At 35.8% G+C, this 6,104-nt stretch overlaps 1 non-coding gene across 1 annotated transcript; it reads right to left on the bottom strand.

Annotated features, from left to right (window-relative positions):
• Positions 1-441: 441 nt before the first annotated feature.
• On the bottom strand, positions 442-547 carry LOC140824864 (small nucleolar RNA R71). Its single transcript, XR_012116483.1, has one exon. It is a non-coding gene; the product is annotated as a small nucleolar RNA R71 (small nucleolar RNA).
• Between the last annotated feature and the right edge of the window lie 5,557 nt (positions 548-6,104).

The following is a 6,104-nucleotide window of genomic DNA, read 5'->3' as shown; positions in this document are numbered from 1 at the left end:
AATTGATGGAGAGGCAGTTGAATGATCAAGACGAGGAACACGATGATGCTAGACGTATTGAGATGCCACGCCGCATACCGATGCTGGAGTATGCCCAACCTTCTTTGGATGGAGCACGCCCCAGCATTGTGAGGCCTATGGTGCGAGCAAACCAGTTCGAAATCAAACCAGCTATAATTCAGATGATTCAGAACACAGTCCAGTTTGGAGGATCTGCAGTAGATGACCCAAACACGCACATAGCAGATTTTCTTGAAATTTGCGATACTTTTAAATTCAATGGAGTTTCTGATGATGCTGTTAGGTTGCGTTTGTTTCCTTTCTCTTTACGTGATAAAGATAAAGTATGGTTAAATTGTTTGCATGTAGGTTCGATCATTACATGGGAAGACATGGCGAAAGCATTTCTCATTAAATACTTTCCTCCATCAAAGACCATGAAGCTGCGGGCAGACATTACAACATTTGCTCAATTCGATCAGGAGTCTTTATATGAGGCATGGGAACGCTTCAAGGATCTACTACGAAGATGCCCACATCACGAATTACCACTTGGGTTAGTCGTTCAAACATTTTATTATGGTTTGCTTACTCCTAACCGTACTATGATAGATGCTGCTGCTTGTGAAATCTTGTTGAGAAAAATTGCGGAAGAAGGATATAAGTTGTTGGAGGAGATGGCTGCTAGCAGCTATCACCCTCAATCAGAAAGAAACAACCAGCGGAAGAGTGCAGGAGTTCACCAGGTAACTGATTTTTCTGCTATTACTGCACAACTTGATGCTTTAAACAGGAAACTAGACAGCTTGAATGTGGGTGGCACGGCGATGCGTCTTCAAGAGATATTCTGTGAAAAGTGTGGAGGAGAACACTATGTGAAGGACTGTCAAGATGACAATCCATTTTATGTGCAAGAAGGGGCACAATAAATCAAGTGGGAGTCCAAAACCGCCAAAAGAATGACCCTTATTCGAACACATACAATCCGGGATGGAGGCAACATCCCAACTTCTCATGGGGTGGCCAAAACAGTCAGAATCGACCACAGGGAGGACAACCATATGAAAAACAACCGATGTATAGATCTGATCCTCCTAGAGAAGAAAATTTCAACTTGGGGCAAATGATGTCTAAGTTTATTTCATCCACTGAAACTAGACTTCAAAACCAAGATACAACGATAAAAGGGCTCGAGAATCAAATTGGACAGCTGGCAAAGATGATAGCAAGTAGAGAGCCGGGCACCTTGCCAAGTAACACCGAGACCAATCCAAAAGAGCAAGTGAAGGCCATTGAGTTGAAGAGTGGGAATATTTTAGAGTCGAAAGGAAAAGAAAAAAATCAAATTCTGGATGAACTGACTGAGACATCCAAAGGTAAGTCTTCTAACTCTATACCAGCACCCTCTGCACAACCTAAAATTGTTATACCTCCTCTTTTTCCTGCTGCATTGAAAAAATCAAAACTAGATGCACAATTCGGTAAGTTTCTTGAGGTATTTAAAAAATTGCATATCAATATTCCCTTCGCAGATGCTTTAATGCAAATGCCTAGTTATGCTAAATTTTTGAAGGACATATTAGCTAATAAGAGGAAGTTGGAGGATCACATGACAGTAAACTTAACTGAAAATTGCTCCGCTTTGGTGCAAAACAAAATTCCACTGAAACTAAAAGACCCAGGGAGTTTCTCTATTCCTTGCATGATTGGTGATGTTGTTTTTCACAAAGCTTTGTGTGATCTTGGTGCAAGTATTAATCTTATGCCTTTGTCTGTGTTTAGGAAACTTGGGTTGGGGGAACCTAAGCCAACGAGGATGTCTTTACAGCTGGCAGACATATCTGTCAAGTATCTGCGGGAAGTTATTGAGGATGTGCTAATGAAAGTAGATAAGTTTATTTTTCCTGCTGATTTCGTGGTGCTAGACATAGAGGAGGATATGGAGATGCCTTTGATTTTGGGGAGACCATTCCTTGCAACTGGCAAGGCTCTGATTGATGTTCAAGAAGGGAAGTTGAGATTGAGAGTGGGGGAGTAAGAGAATACTTTTGATGTCTTTAATGCACTTAAGCACACTTTGTATTCTGATAGTTGTTTTAGAATTGATGCTTTTGATCCCCTTTTGTCTAACTATGTGCAGGATGCTCTTGGGGATCCTTTGGAGGCCGCTATCACTACTGAATTGGGAGAATAGGAATTCGACGAAGAAAAAGCTGAAATAGTGGCATACTTTAATGCCAACCATCCATGGAGCAAGCCAATGAGGATGAGGTTAGAGGATTTGGGAGATCGAAAAGACTTGATCCCACAGAAGTCAAGCCTGGAGGAGCCACTGACACTCGAGTTCAAACCACTGCCTCCACACCTAAAGTACGTAGACCTAGGTGAGCACAACACTTTACCTGTCATTATTTCTGCTGCTTTGACAGATGTGATTGAGGACAAACTGTTGAAAGTCTTGAAAGCGCACAAAAGTGCATTTGCGTGGAACGTGGCGGATATCAAAGGAATCAATCCATCAGTCTGCATGCACAAGATCTTGATGGAAGAAAAGTACTCACCTCTCGTGCAACCTCACAGAAGATTGAATCCAAAGATGCAAGAGGTAGTAAAGACAGAAACCATTAAACTCCTTGATGCAGGTATTATCTATCCTATATCTGATAGTGCATGGGTAAGTCCTGTTCAGTGTGTGCGGAAAAAAGGTGGGATTACTGTAATCACAAATGAGAATAATGAAGTAACACCCACCAGGACTGTTACGGGATGGCGTGTGTGCATTGATTATAGGAAGTTAAATGATGCCACCCGTAAAGACCACTTTCCCCTTCCCTTCATTGATCAAATGCTTGAGAGGTTAGCGGGTCATGAGTTTTATTGTTTTTAGATGGGTATTCAGGATATAAACAAATTATGATTGCGCCTGAGGACCAAGAGAAAACCACTTTCACTTGTCCTTATGGCACTTTTGCTTTTAGACGGATGCCCTTTGGTTTGTGCAATACCCCTGCCACTTTTCAATGATGCATGACCGCTATATTTCATGACATGATAGAAACATTTCTTGAAATTTTTATGGATGACTTCTCGATTTTTGGCTCTTCTTTTGATGACTGTTTGAAGAATTTGAAGGTGGTATTGATGAGATGTGAGGAGACGAATTTGGTGCTGAATTGGGAAAAATGTCATTTTATGGTACAAGAAGGAATAGTATTGGGGCATAAGATATCAGGGAATGGAATGGAGGTGGATAATGTGAAAGTTGAAGTTATCAAGAACTTACCACCTCCGGCATCCATAAAGGGAGTTAGAAGTTTTCTAGGCCACGCCGGTTTTTATCAGCATTTTATCAAAGATTTTTCTAAAATTGCCAAACCTCTATCTTCCTTACTTATGAAAGATGTGCCCTTTGATTTTAATTCTGACTGCTTACAGGCATACGAGAACTTGAAGGAGCGCTTGGTGACAGCTCATGTCTTGGTGGCACCAGATTGGGATCTACCCTTCGAGGTCATGTGCGATGCCAGTGATACTGCGGTGGGAGCTGTGCTTGGACAGCGGAAAAACTAGGTATTTCATACAATTTATTACGCAAGTAAGAACTTAGATGAGGCTCAACTAAATTATGCGACGACTGAAAAGGAACTACTTGCAGTAGTATTTGCTCTCGATAAATTTCATTCATATCTTGTTTTGTCGAAAGTCGTTGTTTACACCGATCACTCGTCACTGAAATATTTACTTGCTAAAAAAGATGCAAAGCCACGCCTACTTCGGTGGATTGTATTGTTGCAAGAGTTTGATTTGGAAATAAAAGATAAGAAAGGTGTTGAGAATGTGGTGGCTGATAATTTGTCTAGACTAGAGCTTGTTAGTAATTACTGTGTAGATCAGGCTATTAATGATTGGTTCCCTGACGAGCAACTGTTTGAGATGAAACATTGTCCATGGTATGCAAATTTCGCTAACTTTCTTGTCACAGGAACACCACCACCAAATCTATCATTTCACCAACAAAAGATGTTGCGACTCTGATTGTTGCACTCCCAAGAGCAGGTTGTCCACAAGTAGTATAATTCGGTGAGTCTGATATCGTATCCACAAAGAAGCTAAGGTAATTACAAGTCCACTACAATGTCTTTTTGTTTTGTTTAGTTTTTGTTTCTTTTAATTTTAATTGTTTGAATCTTTAATGGGTAAATTTTAATTGTTCAAATTTTAATTTAAGTAGTTGAGATTAAAGGATCCACTCTTGGTATTTTAATAAAGTTAACATTAACAAACAATATTGAAATCCACTTAATAAAATGGTTCCAATATATTAAATAATCATATTTATATTATGTTATATTTTATTATCTTATAAGTATATAATATATACCAAAACTTATAAATGTGGTCAAGTATTTATTGTGCTATATATATTTGTAAATACTAAATGAAGGTTCCCACTTTAAATGGTTGGTAAAACCAAACTAACATTTAAATGGTACCAAGAAATTAATATGATGATATATTCATATATAATAAATCAAGGCATCCACTTTAAATGGTTGGTAATACCAAACTAACATTAAATGGTTCCAAGAATTTAGTGTAACATATAGCAACAATAAATCAAAACTCCCACTTATAAGTAGGGTATAAAAATACTTAAAGAAATAAATATAACATAAACAATAAATAATGATTAAATAATATAAAACATAGATTCTTACCTTTTAGTAACCTTATTATCATGCCAAGAGTTTCACCTTTTCATCTCAACTTTAGGAAGTTAGCTATTCTTTATTCAAAGTGTAAAACTTTGAATATGAAATTATCATGCTAATTATATTTAAATGAAGAAATAAAAGAAAAATATAGAGAGAAATATTATGAACTCAAAGGTTTTATCATAGAATGAGGGATATCTCAATACATTACAATGCACCCATATTTATAGCCAAATTTGGGGAGACAACCACAAATAAAATATTATTTTTTTACACAAAAGTCTTCATTGGTGTTCCAAGATATTATATTATATTACACATCACTTTTGAAAATCTTCTTCTCGGAATTTGCTTCTTCACATAAAAAGAAACATGTGGATAATTGAGTTTTCTAGTTGTGGTATTTTTTTCAAATCATTTGACTAAGTAATTTGAGAGATATGGTCAAAATACTAGAGCATGGTAAAACTGCCACTCCTTTGGTAACTTTATTTGTTGCTTAATTTGATCCCACTTGTGAGAAGATTTTTATCTCATGCTTGCCATCAATATTGTAGATATTAACATCAACTTTCTACAGGTCCAAGAATCATCTTAATCCCATTTGAAACTCCAAGTTTATTCTTGTTTTATCGAACCTGTAAAAAATAGTAAAAACTTGTAATTACACAACAACTTATATTTTATACAATTTATTATAAAACATATAATATTTAAACATTTAATAAAACAAAACTATATATTTATATTATAAAACATTTAATTAATGTACAATTTTATGTTTATCACATCTCCCAACCAGCTTATTGCTAGTCCCTAGCAATTTAAACGTTAATAGCAATACAAAACATATTGTTGATTAATTTAAATAGAAATGCAATCAGAACTATCTAAGTGTTTAAATTAAATTTGAAAACTGTCAAAGTTATATCAAGATCATCATAATTATAATTTATGAAATAATTTGAGATGATCAATTCAAAGCTTATTTCATGTAGTTAGATGTACACGACCTTCAGAAATTCCTAGTAAGAGTCTCAACTCCATATCCTCACAGGTTAATAAATGTTTCAATTTATGGCAACGATTTCTCTCATGGAGTTGAGATACAGATAAATGCTCAGAAAAATGGTTTACAGAATGCAGACAGACAGACGAGCCAAATTAATCAAAAGATAGAAAATCCATTGATTCAAAATCTAGTTGTTCTTATTATATATATTTTTCCTGATATATTTTTTTCTTTTTTTTCATAACATCATGGAATCAGACTAAGTTTATGCTTCTTGACCACATATTTATTTAATTTGTACAATAAATTTCTCTCTTTCTTTTATTTTTTTTTATGAGATATATATGGGTCGTAGCATATAACTTAAAAATTACATA

The sequence above is a fragment of the Primulina eburnea genome, chromosome 2 (assembly GCF_022965805.1).
Source record: "Primulina eburnea isolate SZY01 chromosome 2, ASM2296580v1, whole genome shotgun sequence".
NCBI classification, from domain to species: Eukaryota; Viridiplantae; Streptophyta; class Magnoliopsida; order Lamiales; family Gesneriaceae; genus Primulina; species Primulina eburnea.
The sequence above is the reverse complement of the archived record's forward strand: the minus strand, read 5'-3'. Positions and strand labels throughout refer to the sequence as shown.